This window comes from Pleurodeles waltl, chromosome 1_2, assembly GCF_031143425.1.
Source record: "Pleurodeles waltl isolate 20211129_DDA chromosome 1_2, aPleWal1.hap1.20221129, whole genome shotgun sequence".
Taxonomy (NCBI): Eukaryota; Metazoa; Chordata; class Amphibia; order Caudata; family Salamandridae; genus Pleurodeles; species Pleurodeles waltl.
The window spans coordinates 396,140,136-396,158,647 of record NC_090437.1 but is presented as its reverse complement, the minus strand read 5'-3'; the positions used below and the strand labels follow the sequence as shown (position 1 = coordinate 396,158,647).

Genomic DNA, 18,512 nt, shown 5'->3' with positions numbered 1-18,512 from the left:
AGTTGGTCCTGGAGGACAGAGGATGAAACTTGAATGTTTAGGCAACTCTCTAGATATGTCTTCCCTACAGTATGTACACCACATTATTCATAGCAGTAGGCAGTAATTCCTGGTTTCTTCTTTATACATTTGTGTTATGAATTTGAGTTACGTTGAGTAGCTCTTGAAGGGTTTTTTCAGGTCCTTTCAGTCCTGGACCCTGGTGAGTGAATGCTGTCCTTGGACAATCAGGATATGCATGTTCTTATTCTTATCCAGCACTCCCACAGATGTTTTGTGCAGTCCAAGGTAGGCCTGGAGTATTTTCAGTTTTATCTTCTCCTTTTTGGGCTCACCAGCACCCCTCTGGTATTCACAATAGTAATTGCCGTGGTAGCAGCTCTTCTTCAGAGGTCAAGGATATAGAAAAGTTCTCCTTTTGGCATGTTCAAACTCCCCTCCCCCCCACACACTTTTTGCCTGATCTCTGATGCTAACTTAACTAAGTGTGTGTTGGGTTCCTGCTAACCAGGACCTGTGTTCTTTCCCTAAACTGTACCATTGCTGCCACAGTTGGCCCAGTGGTACCAAGGGCCTTGTGGCCAGAGAGGGTCTCTAAAGGATGCAGCATGTATTATTCCACCCTAAGGGACCCCTCACCAAACACGTGCGCACTGCCATTGCAGATTTTGTGGATTGGTGTAGAGAAAAGATAGTAGACCTGGCATCCCTCCCTGGGTGCCATGTCTACAAAACACTGCCTATGGCATAGTTAAGTGACCCCCCTATCAAGCCTTACAGCTCTAAGACAGGGTGTACTATTCCACCGGTGAGGGCACAGCTGCATGAGCAATGTGCCCCTACAGGGTCTAAGTCAATTCTTAGACATTAAGAGCAGTGAGGCCATATTGGGTATATGGGCTTGTGAGTCTGTCACTGGGAACTCCACAGCTCCATGATGGCTTTACTGAATGCTAAGAAGTTTGTTATCAAACGTCTCAGCTCAGTAAACCCGCACTAATGCCAGTGTTGGATTTATTGAAAAATGCACATAGAGTGCATCTTGGAGATGCCACCTGAAAATCAGCCAACTCTCTAGTGTGTGGCTGACGGGTCTCTGCCAGCCTGCCACCACTAGACAAGCTTCTGACCCCATGAGGTCAGAGTCAGAGACAAAGCCTGCTCTGGGTGGAGTTGCTTCGCATGTTCCCCCCTGCAGGAACAGAAACACTTGGCGGTGGGCCTCAAAGGCTCCTGCCTTTTGTTATGCTGACCCAGGGCACTCCAGCCAGTGGAGATGCCTACCCCCAAACAAAGCCCCACATTTTGGCAGCAGCTCCGGCAGAAAAATTAGTAAACAAGAGAAGTCTCCAGCTGGGACCACCCCTAGGGTTCCATGAGCTGAGGTGAACCCCTCTTCAGAATCTCCCATCTTGTTTTGGAGGATGTTGGGCAATAGGGTTAGGAATGTGCCTCCATCCCCAAAGGGAGTGGGTACCAGAAGCATGTAGCCACCCTCAGTGTCAGTAGCCATTGGTTCCTGCCCTCTGAACCCTGTAACACTCGTAAATCTAGTATTTAGGGGCACCCCTGAACCTTGCTCTTCAGATTCCTGACAACCTACAGAAGAAGAATGACTGATGACCTGCACCAGCGAGTGAAGCCTCCAGGCGACAACTGACTTAGCCCCTGCCCTACCAGCCTGTCTGCAGCTTCAAGACTCCTGCTACAAAAGGCGACTCATCCTGCAGGACCAGTGACCTCTACAAACCTTCAGAGGACTTCCTGCCTTCCCTAAGGACCAAGAACTCCAGAGGGCAGCGGCCCTGTCCACAAAGAAATCTCCAACAAGGACTCCAGTGCCCTCTGGATCGGCAAGTCCTGCCCACTCTGCACACAATGCTCACGGCCTGAGTCCAGATGGCCCACCGGTTCAGAAAAGGTCCCCCTGTAATTCTGGCCTTGAATCCACCGTGGATTGACCCCTCCTGACCGACATGACGATGCCTGCAGCAACCGCAGCCCCCTGGTCTTGGGGAACCCAGCCGACGGTCCACCAACGCCCAGTGGTATCCCAGCTTACCTGCCCAGCCACTGGTCTCCTTCATCTGACTCCCTGGACCAAGCCTGCAGCCTCTTTGTGTACCAGAAGATCCTCATTGAATTGCATTGGGTGCCCAATGCTGTGTTTGCAGCAGCCTGCCCCCGTGCTGCTGAGGGTGTATGTTTGGTGCTTACCTGTTTTCCACCCCAGTGCTGATCTAAACCCTCCCCCGCTCGTCACCCCCCCCTCCCCCCCCCCCCCCCGGGCCTGTGCCCTGAAGCCATGGATACTTACTTGCAAACCTTCCTTTCTAAGTGTCCCCAGTCTCCATTAGTTTCCATCGGCCATCCGACACAACATTTGACCTCTGCAAACCGGCCAGCCCTGTGTTGCTGGTGGTGCACCCTTGAACCCTGCCCTGTGGACACCCAAACCCTCGAAGACTGGAACTTTAAGTCAAGTACTTACCTGCAAACTTTTCTTGTACTTTTCCTCCCCTAGGACTGCATTGCCTTCAATGAATTGTGCACCGTCTACTTTTGCTTTTGAAATGGGTTATATGTCAGAACCACGACTGCTTCAAGCACCCATGGCTCAACAACGAGGTCGGAACAACGACCTCGTTCTTATCCCTAATGCCTTTACCACAAATGCGTTTACAACGATTTTTCGTTGTAAACGCATTCCTGGTAAAGGCTTTAGCAATCAGCATGCACGGTTCCAGCATGCTTCCCCCCTAGCCCCCCACCCCCAAAAATTACAGCGACCCCCCCCATCCCCACAACTACTCCAAACCCCACCCGCAAAATTACCACAACCCCAACCCCCTCCCCTAAAACCTAAATCACCCCAACCCACCCCTTAAACCTAAACACTGATCCCCCTCCCCCTAAACCCTAATCACCCACAGTCACCCACCCCAAAAACTAAAAATACCCTGAGTCCCCACCCCGAAAACCTAAACCCCCCCAACCCACACCTTAAACCTAATCCCCTCCCCCCAAACCCTAATCACCCCCAACCGTCCACCCCACCACAAAGACTAAAAATACCCTGAGTCCCCACCCCGCCCCTAAAACCTAAACCCCTCCCCCAAACCCTAATCACCCCCAGCTCCCCACCCCAAAAACAAAAAATACCCCAAGTCCCCACCCCGCTCCTAAAACCTAAACCCCCCCCCCCCAAAAAAAAACCCCAGCCCCAGTCCCAGCCCAACTTACCTCCTCCTTCACCGCGTCGACTCAGACTCCCTTCTCCTGTACCTTAACCACGCATGTACGTGGTTCAGACATGCATGGTTAAGGTACCAAAACCAGGAAGTCGTGGAAAACGAAAGCATTGTTTCGCTTTAGTTTTTCACAACTTCGTGGTTTCGGAGTCGTTGTTCCGGGTGTTTCCCTTTGAAAAGTACTGCTTACGTTAACATATATTTACTGTCGAGTTATAACCAAAGTGCAATTGATACTTGAAAGTGATACATTCTGGAAACTGTACTTACCTGCAACAAAGATCCTTTTGCTACTAGATCTAAAGTAACAAAGTATATTTTTGATACATAAACATTGTACTGGAGTTGGTCATTGAGTGTGTGCCTCATTTATTGACTGTGTGTGTGCAGCGAATGCTTTGCACTACTCTCTGATAAGCGAAACTGCTCGCCCACACTAGAGAGCAAAAGAGCATTAGTATTCTCTACTTTGGCCTCCGTAAAGCTTCTGGGGATTCACTAGACACTGTACACACTATACCTTACTTTGGTATAGTATATACAGAGCCAGCTTCCTACAGAGGATATCATTCTCTTTACACCTCAAGGACTGCCTGTTAAAGGTGGGCTCACCACAGTCAGTCGTAGACCACCTGCAGACAGCGATGAGCCTCTCGGCATCACCCATCCTAGGTGATAGTGCACTCTACAAATCTGCATAACATAGCATTGAAGTTCTGATGGATACAAAACCTGTGGATTCCTCACCTTATGAATTCATCCTTGCGCCAGCATCCGACGGAAAGTTCACTTCCTAGCCCTCCACGTCGACGAGGACGTCACAATTGCACGGCTCCACGCGACTCCGTCTGATGTCACTGTGCCACTAAGAGGTCCTCGTCGCAGTGCTGACGTCAGTTTCCTTTTTTCCGTGCCTTCGATGCCAACGTTTTTTTCCTGGCTCGTTGGATAGTGTGTATCTTTGGTTGTTACAATGTCTTCCCCGAGAAAATCGGGTTTCAAGCCTTGTAGTGAATGTGGCGGTAGGATGTTGGTCACGGATCCACATGAGTACTGCCTTTAGTGTCTTAGCTCTGAGCACGATGTCAAGCGGTGTGGTTCGTGCCAGAGTATGACTCCTAAGGCATTTAAGGAAAGAGAGGCTAAGATTTTCTTAGCAAAGGCTAAGAAGAAGGACCTCAAGAGGGCTTCTTCTCACACCTTTTCCAGGAGGCATAAGAAGAGGCGTTGGCATGACTCACGGCGCCGTTCGACATGGAGCCGATCGAGGTAGAGGTCACCATCAATTCGACGTCAAAGTAATTGGGAGGTGAGCCCTACTCTGACTCTGCAGCCGCAGAGCCCAGAAGTATCTCCGCCGTCAGTCTATGAGGTGGCTCCTCATAGCTCTCAGTTTTCTCCGGCGCTGCAAGAGCTTGATGTGCAGCAGCAGGATCAAGAACAGCGTTATCCTGCATTCCCGGCTCCAGGAGCGGATCCGGCGGCATTTTTAAATGCCATGTATGCTGTTTTCCAGGCTATGGCCCCTGCTGGTGCACCGGCGGGTCCCACGGGCCATTAGCTTTTTTTCTTTGGGCTCCCCGGCTCCATATCAGACGAAGCCGTTTATGCCGTTCTACCCGGTTGAGGGTGCTGAGTCGACGTCGATGTCTCCTTGAGGTATGGCTTCCCCATCGAGATCCGTGGCGCAGTTGCCATCTCCGCGTCAGCCGGCTCCATTACCTGCGTGCCAGCCGACTCCGAAAGAGGTGCCGTTGGAGTCCGTGTCGGCGCCGGGTCCGAGTGATGCTCTGATCCATGCATCTTCTTCTGTGCCTGGTCGGGATTTGGCATTGATGGAGTCGATGTCGACGCCGAGGTTAGAATCCCGCTTGAGATCTCGGAGAAAGGCCTTGCGTCTTCTTGCAGAAGACGAATGCCGACAATTGGAAGAGGGTGAGCTTATGGAGCCTTCAGAGGATTTCCAAGGATTGGGATCGGCCAGTGGATTGGATACTTCCCCGGAATGGGACATTTTATCTCCGGGGGAGTTTACGGAGGAGGCAGAGATATTCCACTCGGTCATTAGAAAGGCATTGGACTATTTAGACCTGCCTTTATCACCAGCAGAGGTAAAGACAAATCTGCTGACTGAGGTGCTACATCCTCAGCTGATCCTTTGCTGCCTTCAACAAGGCATTGTTGGAGCCTATTATGGACTTGTGGAGGAAGCCAGTTTTGGTTCCAGCTGTTAATAGAGCGGTGGCAAGGTGACATAGGGGGTACCCGAGGATCCTGGGTTCCTCTCACGTCTTCCAACCCCAGAGAGTTTAGTGGTTCAAGCGTCTTGCTTCACAAAGTCTGCTCCTGGTTCCGTTCCCTGCGGCCCCATCTGATAGGGAGTCCAAATGAATGGAGTAGTCTTCAAAAAAGATGTTTTCATCTTGCAGCATGGCGCTTAAGCTTGTGAACGCTACCTGTGTGCTGGGCAGGTATGTCCATGCCCTTATGGATTCAGCCAAGGCTATGGTCGGGGATCTGCCACAGGCGGCGCCAAAGCCTTTTTGAACACTCTTTATGGATGTGCAGGCTGCGGCGCATCAGATTATACAATCTGGCTTTGATACCACAGACTCGGTTGCTAGGGCGATGGGGACAACTGTTGCTACAAGGAGGCATGTTATCAAAGGGTGCAATAGAGTTGGTTCCGGAGCAGGAAAGTGGTCAGGGTTGTTATTCAAGATATTTCCTGATCCCCAAGAAGGACGGTCGTCTGAGGCCGATCCTAGACCTGAGGATTTTTAATTGGTTCCTCAAGCAGGAGAAATTCAAAATGCTGACTCTGGCACAGGTACTTCTGGCGTTGAACAAGGAGGATTGGACACTGTCTGTCGACTTGCAGGATGCGCACTTTCACATCCCTATACTCTAGTCGCACAGGAAGTATCTCCGGTTTGTGGTGGTGTCACAACACTACTAGTTTGCGGTCCTTCCGTTTGGGCTTACTTCAGCACCTCGAGTCTTCACAAAGGTGATGTTGGTGATTACAGCACATCTCAGACGGAAAGGAATAGCGGTATTCCCTTACCTGGATGATTGGTTGATCAAAGCCAAGTCTCCAGAGTTGGTGCTGCATCACCTGCAGGTGACAACCCAGTTGTTGTTCGACCTGGGGTTTTCGGTAAACGTGCCCAAGTCTCACCTGGAGCCCTCTCAATGCCTCCTGTTCATAGGGGCAGTACTGGATACAACATTGTATCTGGCTTACCCTCCGCCTCTGCGGATTCGGGACATTCAGGCGCTGATTCCAATGTTTCGAAATGGATCGGTTGTTCCGGTCCTCAAGGTCTTACGCCTGCTTGGTCTGTTTGCTTCTTGCATTCTGTTGGTCACTCATGTGCGCTGGCATATGAGGGCTCTTCAGTGGTGCCTTCGCAGGCAGTGGTTTCAGCACAAAGAGGATCTCAAGGATTCAATAAGGATCTCCAGGGACACTGCAGTGGATCTCCAATGGTGGGCAGTGGACGGCAACCTTTCCCAAGGAAGGCCATTCTCACTACCACCCCCAGTGGCCACAGTTGTTACGGATGCCTCCACTCTAGGGTGGGTTGCTCATCTGTGGGATCTGGAGATCAAGGGTCATTGGTCTCCGGTGGAACAGATGTTTCAAAGAAATCTGTTGGAACTGCGGGCGATACGTCTGGCTCTCAAGGCCTTCCTCCCTTCCCTTCGCGGTCGGTCGGTTCAAGTCCTCACGGACAACACTACTGCGATGTGGTACGTAAATAAGCAGAGAGGAGTAGGGTTGTATCTTCTCTGCAGAGAGGCTCTGTGGCTCTGGTCCTGGGTTCAGGACCATCAGATTTGCTTGATAGCAAATCATTTGCCCGGGTTCTGAACGTACATGCGGACAGTCTGTTGGCGCTTCTTGGCTGATCACGAGTGGCGTCTCCATCCAGATCTAGTCCGGTACATCTTCGAGATGTGGGGGTCTCGGCAGGTAGATCTATTCACCACTCTGGAGAATGCGCACTGCCCGTCGTTCTGCAGTCTCCAATATCCGTTGCAAGGAGTGTTGGGGGACACATTTCAAATACCCTGGGGCGGCCAGTTGCTTTTCGCGTTTCCCCCCATACCCTTGATTCCTCGGGTCCTGAGGAAGATTTGCTAAGACGAGGCCCAAGTAATCTTGGTGGCACCGGATTGGCTGAGAAGGGTGTGGTACACAGACCTTCTACAACTCTCAAAGTGCCCTCCGCTCCATCTCCCGCTCAGGGCAGACCTCCTCTCGCAGTCGCAGGTTCTACACCCCCACCTCCAGAGCTTACACCTACATGCCTGGATATTGAATGGGGCAACCTGAGTTCTTTTTCTCTCCCACCGGATGTAGTGGATGTTATTCTATTGTCCAGGCGACACTCCACTAAATCCATTTATGCCAATAGGTGGGCTAAATTTGTTAGTTGGTGTGGAGAGAAGCAGAAAGATCCCTTGAAGGCCCACCTTTCCGATGTTCTGTTATTTGCCCTTGATTTAGCAAAGAAAGTCTGTTCAGTAGCTACAGTAAAAGTTTTTTTGGCTGCTCTATTGGCTTTTCTTTGTCTCCCGGATCAGCCCTCTTTATTTAAATCTCCGATTGTAAATAGGTTTATTAAGGGCTTACTTAATAAGTCCCCCCCCCCCCCACGCCTTTTCACATGCCTCAGTGGGAGTTAAATCTTGTGTTAACATTTCTGATGGGTTCACCGTTCGACCCCATGCATTCATTTCCTTTAAGATATTTGGTTCTTAAGATGGTATTCCTTATTGCTATAACCTCTGCTAGGAGGATTGGGGAGCTTCAAGCCCTTTCCGTAAAACCCCCCTTTACCTTGTTTTTTCCTGATAAAGTGGTACTGAAAACCAGGGCGGCTTTCTTGCCAAAAGTTGTCACTCCTTTTCATATGGGACAGGCAATTACCCTTCCCTCTTTCTACCCTCCTCCCCACCCCTCTAAAGAGGAAGAGAGACTCCATCGATTGGACCCTAGAAGGGCTCTCAGTTTTTATATTGAGAGGACGAAAGACTTTCACCTAGAGGATCAGCTGTTCGTGGGGTATGTTGGTCAGCGAAAGGGCAGAGCCGTCCATAAAAGAACGATCTCCAGGTGGGTCATTCTTTGTATAAAAGTTTGCTACTCACTGGCACAGAAAGTTCCTCCTGAGGGAATCGGGGCTCACTCCACCAGGGCTAAGTTGGCCACTTCTGCCCTGGCAAGGGGAGTCCCGGTGGTGGATATTTGTAAGGCGGTGACTTGGGCATCCCTTCACACTTTCACTAAGCATTACTGCTTGGATGGTGAGGTTCGGAGGGAGGGCCATTTTGCGCGATCTGTTTTACAGGATTTCTTAGTGTAATCAGACTGGCACCCACCTCCGAGTGCAGTACTGCTTTGGGACTCTATTCATAAGGTGAGGAATCCACAGGTAGTTTGTATCCATCAGAAGAACAAGTTACTTACCTTTGGTAACACTTTTTCTAGTGGATACAATAGCTACCTGTGGATTCCTCACAGTCCGCCCGCCTCCCCATGTCTGATTGCACTAGGATATGTGGTTGTATAGATATATGTGTATATAGATATTTTTTCCTGTGTGTGTGTGTATCTATATATATATGTATGTCGATGGCATGTGTAGCTGCAGATACACATGCTGTGCACATCCTGCCATCTGGTGTTGGGCTCGGAGTGTTACAAGTTGTTTTCTTCTAAGAAGTCTTTTCGAGTCACGAGACCAAGGGACTCCTCCCATTTCGACTCCATTGCGCATGGGCGTCGACTCCATCTTAGATTGTTTTTTTTCCCGCCATCGGGTTCGGACGTGTTCCTTTTCGCTCCGTGTTTCGGGTCGGAAAGTTAGTTAGAATCTCGGAAAAATCGTCGGTATTGTTTGCGTTCGGTATCGGGTTAGTTACAACAGATCGACACCGAATTAAGAAGAGCTCCGGTGGCCCTTCGGGGTTTTTTTTCATCCCCGTCGGGGCCTGGTCGGCCCGGCCACGTGTCTCTTCAAGGTTGATGAAACAGACCCCATTCCGCTTCTGTCCAAAATGCCATAACAAGTATCCATATACAGATCAACATCTGGTCTGTAACTTGTGTTTGTCACCAGAACACAAGGAGGATACTTGTGAGGCCTGTCGAGCGTTTCGGTCCAGGAAGACACTCGGGGACCGAAGAGCAAGAAGACTGCAAATGGCGTCGGCGCCGACAGGACAAGAGCGTTTCGAGGAGGAGGAAGAAACATTCTCCACCCAGGATTTGGACTCTGAGGAGATCGATCCCGAGGAAATGCCGAAAACCGTGAGTAAGACGTCGAAACCAAGAACTCGCGAGAAAACCGCTAAAGCCCAGGGGACACCACCGCCAACAGGCCATGGCTTAACCCGAAAAATAGGTGACCGTTCATCGGCACCGAAAAAGGGCGAGCTGGTGTCGAAGTCATCCGACTCCGGTCGAGATACCGGCACACAGCAATCTCGGGCCCGAGATAGTGGCTCAGAGAAGATTCGGCACCGAGACAGGGGCACCGAAACGGGTCGGCACCGAGAGAGCACGACGCCGAAAGTAAAGAAGGTTTCGTCGGAGCCGAAAAAAAGCAGCCGAAAAGGTTTCGGTACCGAAATATCCGGCCTCGGAACTGAAAACAAGTTCCTACACTGAGGAACAAGGACTGTCCACACAAATGAAGAAACATAGATTTGGAAAGGAATTAGAGACAATAGAGCCAGATCACACACAAAGACGGCTCTTTATTAAAAAAGATACAGGGAAGATCAGCACTCTTCCTCCAGTCAAAATGAAACGCAAGCTTGCCTTCCAAGACAAGGACAAACAGCCACACGCAAAGGTGGCTAAACAAGTAACACCGCCACCATCCACACATCACTCTCCGCAACCATCACCGGTAGCCACTCCACCAATGATGCAATCCCCAACTCATACAGGAATGAGTCAAGATGACCCTGACGCATGGGACCTTAATGACGCACCAGTGTCAGATAATAGTCCAGAATGCTATCCAGCTAAACCATCGCCACCAGAGGATAGTACAGGCTATGCACAGGTGGTGTCAAGAGCAGGGGCATTTCATAATGTCAGCCTTCATTCAGAGCCCATTGAAGACGACTTTCTTTTTAATACACTGTCGTCCACACACAGCCAATATCAGAGTCTTCCTATGCTACCCGGAATGCTAAAACACTCCAAACAAGTGTTTGAGGAGCCTGTTAAAGGGAGAGCCATTACTCCAAGAGTAGATAAAAACTATAAACCGCCACCAACAGACCCAGTGTACATTACACAACAGCTAACACCAGACTCTTGTAGTGGGAGCAGCGCGCAAAAGAGCCAACTCTCATACTTCAGGAGATGCACCACCTCCAGATAAAGAAAGTCGAAAATTCGATGCTGCAGGCAAAAGGGTGGCGGCACAGGCAGCAAACCAGTGGCGTATTGCAAATTCGCAAGCTTTGCTAGCCAGATATGATAGGGCCCATTGGGATGAGATGCAACACTTTATTGAACATTTACCCAAGGAGTTCCAAAAAAGAGCGCAGCAAGTAGTAGAAGAAGGACAGAGTATCTTCAATATTCAGATACAGTCAGCAATGGATGCTGCAGACACAGCTGCAAGAACTGTCAACACAGCAGTAACAATAAGGAGACATGCATGGCTGCGTACATCAGGATTTAAACCAGAGATACAGCAAGCTGTGCTGAATATGCCATTCAACGGACAGCCGTTGTTTGGGCCGGAGGTGGACACTGCGATCGAAAAACTTAAGAGAGACACTGACACGGCCAAAGCCATGGGCGCACTCTACTCCCCACAGAGCAGAGGCACATTTCGAAAGACACAATTTCGAGGGGGGTTTCGAGGGCAAACCACAGAAGCCACAACCTCACAAACAAAGCCCACTTACCAGAGCCAGTATCAGCGGGGAGGTTTTTGGGGACAATATAGAGGGGGACAATTTCAAAGGAATAGAGGAAAGTTCCAAAGTCCCAAAACTCCTCCAAACAAGCTGACTTCAGGGTCACAAATACCCAACACATAACACCTGTGGGGGGGAGACTAACCAAGTTTTACAAACATTGGGAGGAAATAACAACAGACACTTGGGTGTTAGCAATTATCCAGCATGGTTATTGCATAGAATTTCTCAAATTCCCTCCAAACATCCCACCGAAAACACACAATATGTCAAAGCAACATATAGATCTTCTAGGACTAGAAGTTCAGGCATTGCTACAGAAAGAAGCAATAGAATTAGTACCAAAACAACAAATAAACACAGGAGTTTACTCCCTGTACTTTGATACCCAAAACAATCAAGAGTCTGAGACCTATACTAGATCTCAGAACATTAAATACCTACATCAAATCAGATCACTTTCACATGGTTACATTACAAGACGTAATCCCACTGCTCAAACAACAAGACTACATGACAACACTAGACCTAAAGGAAGCATATTTCCATATACCAATACATCCTTCACACAGAAAGTACCTAAGGTTTGTATTCCAAGGGATACATTACCAATTCAAAGTGTTGCCATTCGGAATAACAACTGCACCAAGAGTTTTTACAAAATGCCTAGCAGTAGTAGCTGCACATATCAGAAGGCAGCAAATACATGTGTTCCCGTACCTAGACGATTGGTTAATCAAAACCAACACGCTAAGACGGTGTTCACAACACACAAAATAGGTCATAGAAATCCTCCACAAACTAGGTTTCTCAATCAACTACACAAAGTCACACCTTCTGCCGTGTCAAACACAGCAATACTTAGGAGCAACAATCAACACAGCAAAAGGGATTGCCACTCCAAGTCCACAAAGAGTTCACACATTTCACAATGTAATACAGACCGTGTATCCAAAACAAAAGATACAAGTCAAACTGGTGATGAAACTACTAGGCATGATGTCTTCATGCATAGCCATTGTCCCAAACGCAAGGTTGCACATGCGGCCCTTACAACAGTGCCTAGCATCACAATGGTCACAAGCACAGGGTCAGCTTCTAGATCTGGTGTTGATAGACCGCCAAACATACATCTCGCTTCAATGGTGGAACAGTATAAATTTAAACCAAGGGCGGCCTTTCCAAGACCCAGTGCCACAATACGTAATAACAACAGATGCTTCCATGATAGGGTGGGGAGCACACCTCAATCAACACAGCATCCAAGGACAATGGGACATACAGCAAAAACAGTTTCACATAAATCACTTAGAACTGTTAGCGGTATTTCTAGCGCTCAAAGCATTTCAACCCATAATAAGCCACAAACACATTCTTGTCAAAACAGACAACATGACAACAATGTATTACCTAAACAAACGGGGAGGCACACACTCGACACAGTTGTGTCTCCTAACACAGAAAATATGGCATTGGGCGATTCACAACCACATTCGCCTAATAGCACAATTTATTCCAGGAATTCAGAACCAGTTAGCAGACAATCTCTCTCGGGATCACCAACAGATCCACGAATGGGAGATTCGCCCCCAAATACTAAACACTTACTTCCAAATGTGGGTAACACCACAAATAGATCTATTTGCAACAAAGGAAAACTCAAAATGCCAAAACTTCGCATCCAGGTACCCACAAGATCAGTCTCAGGGCAATGCGTTATGGATGAGCTGGTCAGGGATATTTGCTTACGCTTTTCCTCCTCTCCCACTCCTTCGATATCTAGTAAACAAATTGAGTCAAAACAAACTCAAACTCATACTAATAGCATCGACATGGGCAAGACAACCTTGGTACACAACACTACTAGACCTCTCAGTAGTACCTCATGTCAAACTACCAAACAGACCAGATCTGTTAACACAACACAAACAGATCAGACATCCAAATCCAGCATCGCTGAATCTAGCAATTTGGCTCCTGAAATCCTAGAATTCGGACACTTAGACCTCACACAAGAATGTATGGAGGTCATAAGACAAGCTAGGAAACCTACCACTAGACACTGCTATGCAAATAAGTGGAAAAGATTTGTTTATTACTGCCATAATAATCAAATTCAACCCTTACACGCATCTGCCAAAGATCTAGTAGGATACTGTAGGAAGTTGGCTCTGTATGTGCTATTTCAAAGTAAGGAATAGCATGCACAGAGTCCAAGGGTTCCCCTTAGAGGTAAAATAGTGGTAAAAATAGATAATACTAATGCTCTATTTTGTGGTAGTGTGGTCGAGCAGTAGGCTTATCCAAGGAGTAGTGTTAAGCATTTGTTGTACATACACATAGACAATAAATGAGGTACACACACTCAGAGACAAATCCAGCCAATAGGTTTTTGTATAGAAAAATATCTTTTCTTAGTTTATTTTAAGAACCACAGGTTCAAATTCCACATGTAATATCTCATTCGAAAGGTATTGCAGGTAAGTACTTTAGGAACTTCAAATCATCAAAATTGCATGTATACTTTTCAAGTTATTGACAAATAGCTGTTTCAAAAGTGGACACTTAGTGCAATTTTCACAGTTCCTGGGGGAGGTAAGTTTTTGTTAGTTTTACCAGGTAAGTAGGACACTTACAGGGTTCAGTTCTTGGTCCAAGGTAGCCCACCGTTGGGGGTTCAGAGCAACCCCAAAGTCACCACACCAGCAGTTCAGGGCCGGTCAGGTGCAGAGTTCAAAGTGGTGCCCAAAACACATAGGCTAGAATGGAGAGAAGGGGGTGCCCCGGTTCCGGTCTGTTTGCAGGTAAGTACCCGCGTCTTCGGAGGGCAGACCAGGGGGGTTTTGTAGGGCACCGGGGGGGACACAAGTCCACACAGAAATTTCACCCTCAGCAGCGCGGGGGCGGCCGGGTGCAGTGTAGAACCAAGCGTCGGGTTTATAGTGGAAGTCAATGGGAGATCTCGGGATCTCTTCAGCGCTGCAGGCAGGCAAGGGGGGAATTCCTCGGGGAAACCTCCACTTGGGCAAGGGAGAGGGACTCCTGGGGGTCACTTCTCCAGTGAAAGTCCGGTCCTTCAGGTCCTGGGGGCTGCGGGTGCAGGGTCTCTCCCAGGCGTCGGGACTTTAGGTTCAAAGAGTCGCGGTCAGGGGAAGCCTCGGGATTCCCTCTGCAGGCGGCGCTGTGGGGGCTCAGGGGGGACAGGTTTTTGTACTCACAGTCTTAGAGTAGTCCTGGGGTCCCTCCTGAGGTGTTGGATCGCCACCAGCCGAGTCGGGGTCGCCGGGTGCAGTGTTGCAAGTCTCACGCTTCTTGCGGGGAGCTTGCAGGGATCTTTAAAGTTGCTGGAAACAAAGTTGCAGCTTTTCTTGGAGCAGGTCCGCTGTCCTCGGGAGTTTCTTGTCTTTTCGAAGCAGGGGCAGTCCTCAGAGGATGTCGAGGTCGCTGGTCCCTTCGGAAGGCGTCGCTGGAGCAGGATCTTTGGAAGGCAGGAGACAGGCCGGTGAGTTTCTGGAGCCAAGGCAGTTGTCGTCTTCTGGTCTTCCTCTGCAGGGGTTTTCAGCTAGGCAGTCCTTCTTCTTGTCGTTGCAGGAATCTAATTTTCTAGGGTTCAGGGTAGCCCTTAAATACTAAATTTAAGGGCGTGTTTAGGTCTGGGGGGTTAGTAGCCAATGGCTACTAGCCCTGAGGGTGGGTACACCCTCTTTGTGCCTCCTCCCAAGGGGAGGGGGTCACAATCCTAACCCTATTGGGGGAATCCTCCATCTGCAAGATGGAGGATTTCTAAAAGTTAGAGTCACCTCAGCTCAGGACACCTTAGGGGCTGTCCTGACTGGCCAGTGACTCCTCCTTGTTATTCTCATTATTTTCTCCGGCCTTGCCGCCAAAAGTGGGGCCTGGCCGGAGGGGGCGGGCAACTCCACTAGCTGGAGTGTCCTGCTGGGTTGGCACAAAGGAGGTGAGCCTTTGAGGCTCACCGCCAGGTGTGACAATTCCTGCCTGGGAGAGGTGTTAGCATCTCCACCCAGTGCAGGCTTTGTTACTGGCCTCAGAGTGACAAAGGCACTCTCCCCATGGGGCCAGCAACATGTCTCGGTTTGTGGCAGGCTGCTAAAACTAGTCAGCCTACACAGATAGTCGGTTAAGTTTCAGGGGGCACCTCTAAGGTGCCCTCTGTGGTGTATTTTACAATAAAATGTACACTGGCATCAGTGTGCATTTATTGTGCTGAGAAGTTTGATACCAAACTTCCCAGTTTTCAGTGTAGCCATTATGGTGCTGTGGAGTTCGTGTTTGACAGACTCCCAGACCATATACTCTGATGGCTACCCTGCACTTACAATGTCTAAGGTTTTGTTTAGACACTGTAGGGGTACCATGCTCATGCACTGGTACCCTCACCTATGGTATAGTGCACCCTGCCTTAGGGCTGTAAGGCCTGCTAGAGGGGTGTCTTACCTATACTGCATAGGCAGTGAGAGGCTGGCATGGCACCCTGAGGGGAGTGCCATGTCGACTTACTCGTTTTGTCCTCACTAGCACACACAAGCTGGCAAGCAGTGTGTCTGTGCTGAGTGAGAGGTCTCCAGGGTGGCATAAGACATGCTGCAGCCCTTAGAGACCTTCCTTGGCATCAGGGCCCTTGGTACTAGAAGTACCAGTTACAAGGGACCTATCTGGATGCCAGGGTCTGCCAATTGTGGATACAAAAGTACAGGTTAGGGAAAGAACACTGGTGCTGGGGCCTGGTTAGCAGGCCTCAGCACACTTTCAATTGTAAACATAGCATCAGCAAAGGCAAAAAGTCAGGGGGCAACCATGCCAAGGAGGCATTTCCTTACACAACCCCCCCCCAAACGAAAGAGGATGAGACTAACCTTTCCCAAGAGAGTCTTCATTTTCTAAGTGGAAGAACCTGGAAAGGCCATCTGCATTGGCATGGGCAGTCCCAGGTCTGTGTTCCACTATAAAGTCCATTCCCTGTAGGGAGATGGACCACCTCAACAGTTTAGGATTTTCACCTTTCATTTGCATCAGCCATTTGAGAGGTCTGTGGTCAGTTTGAACTAGGAAGTGAGTCCCAAAGAGGTATGGTCTCAGCTTCTTCAGGGACCAAACCACAGCAAAGGCCTCCCTCTCAATGGCACTCCAACGCTGCTCCCTGGGGAGTAACCTCCTGCTAATGAAAGCAACAGGCTGGTCAAGGCCATCATCATTTGTTTGGGACAAAACTGCCCCTATCCCATGTTCAGAGGCATCAGTCTGCACAATGAACTGCTTAGAATAATCTGGAGCTTTGAGAACTGGTGCTGAGCACATTGCCTGTTTCAGGGTGTCAAAGGCCTGTTGGCAGTCCACAGTCCAGTTCACTTTCTTGGGCATTTTCTTGGAGGTGAGCTCAGTGAGGGCTGTCACAATGGATCCATATCCCTTCACAAACCTCCTGTAGTACCCAGTCAAGCCAAGGAATGCCCTGACTTGAGTCTGGGTTTTTGGAGCTACCCAGTCCAGAATAGTCTGGATCTTGGGTTGGAGTGGCTGAACTTGGCCTCCACCTACAAGGTGGCCCAAGTAAACCACAGTTCCCTGCCCTATCTGGCATTTGGATGCCTTGATAGAGAGGCCTGCAGATTGCAGAGCCTTCAAAACCTTCCTCAGGTGGACCAGGTGATCCTGCCAGGTGGAGCTAAAGACAGCAATATCATCAAGATAAGCTGTGCTAAAGGACTCCAAGCCAGCAAGGACTTGATTCACCAACCTTTGGAAGGTGGCAGGGGCATTCTTTAAACCAAAGGGCATAACAGTAAACTGATAATGCCCATCAGGTGTGGAGAATGCTGTCTTTTCTTTTGCTCCAGGTGCCATTTTTATTTGCCAGTACCCTGCTGTCAAGTCAAAGGTACTTAGAAATTTGGCAGCACCTAACTTATCAATGAGCTCATCAGCTCTTGGAATTGGATGGGCATCTGTCTTGGTGACAGAGTTGAGCCCTCTGTAGTCCACGCAAAACCTCATCTCTTTCTTTCCATCTTTGGTGTGAGGTTTGGGGACTAAGACCACTGGGCTAGCCCAGGGGCTGTCAGAGCGCTCAATTACTCCCAATTCCAGCATCTTGTGGACTTCCATCTTGATGCTTTCCTTAACATGGTCAGACTGTCTAAAGATTTTGTTCTTGACAGGCATGCTGTCTCCTGTGTCCACATCATGGGTACACAGGTGTGTCTGACCAGGGGTTAAGGAGAAGAGTTCAGGAAACTGTTGTAGGACTCTCCTACAATCAGCTTGCTGTTGGCCAGAGAGGGTGTCTGAGTAGATCACTCCATCTACTGTACCATCTTTTGGGTCTGATGACAGAAGATCAGGGAGAGGTTCACTCTCTGCCTCCTGATCCTCATCTGTTACCATCAACAGATTGACATCAGCCCTGTCGTGGAAGAGCTTAAGGCGGTTTACATGGATCACCCTTTTGGGGCTCCTGCTTGTGCCCAGGTCCACCAGGTAGGTGACCTGACTCTTCCTCTCTAGCACTGGGTAAGGGCCACTCCATCTGTCCTGGAGTGCCCTGGGAGCCACAGGCTCCAGAACCCAGACTTTCTGCCCTGGTTGGAACTCAACCAGTGCAGCCTTTTGGTCATACCAAAACTTCTGGAGTTGTTGGCTGGCCTCAAGGTTTTTGGTTGCCTTTTCCATGTACTCTGCCATTCTAGAGCGAAGGCCAAGTACATAGTCCACTATGTCCTGTTTAGGCTCATGGAGAGGTCTCTCCCAGCCTTCTTTAACAAGGGCAAGTGGTCCTCTTACAGGATGACCAAACAGAAGTTCAAAGGGTGAGAACCCTACTCCCTTCTGTGGTACCTCCCTGTAAGCGAAAAGCAGACATGGCAGGAGGACATCCCATCTCCTTTTGAGTTTTTCTGGGAGCCCCATGATCATGCCCTTTAATGTCTTGTTGAATCTCTCAACTAAGCCATTAGTTTGTGGATGGTAAGGTGTAGTGAATTTATAAGTCACTCCACACTCATTCCACATGTGCTTTAGGTATGCTGACATGAAGTTGGTACCTCTGTCAGACACCACCTCCTTAGGGAAACCCACTCTGGTAAAGATACCAATGAGGGCCTTGGCTACTGCAGGGGCAGTAGTCGACCTAAGGGGAATAGCTTCAGGATACCTGGTAGCATGATCCACTACTACCAGGATATACATATTTCCTGAGGCTGTGGGAGGTTCTAGTGGACCAACTATGTCCACACCCACTCTTTCAAAGGGCACCCCCACCACTGGAAGTGGAATGAGGGGGGCCTT

At 49.2% G+C, this 18,512-nt stretch overlaps 1 protein-coding gene across 2 annotated transcripts in view; it reads left to right on the top strand.

The window, feature by feature from the left end:
- ECPAS (Ecm29 proteasome adaptor and scaffold) overlaps positions 1-18,512 on the top strand; it is a 790,558-nt gene that overhangs the window by 357,035 nt on the left and 415,011 nt on the right. The gene's annotated exons all lie outside the window — the stretch shown is intronic.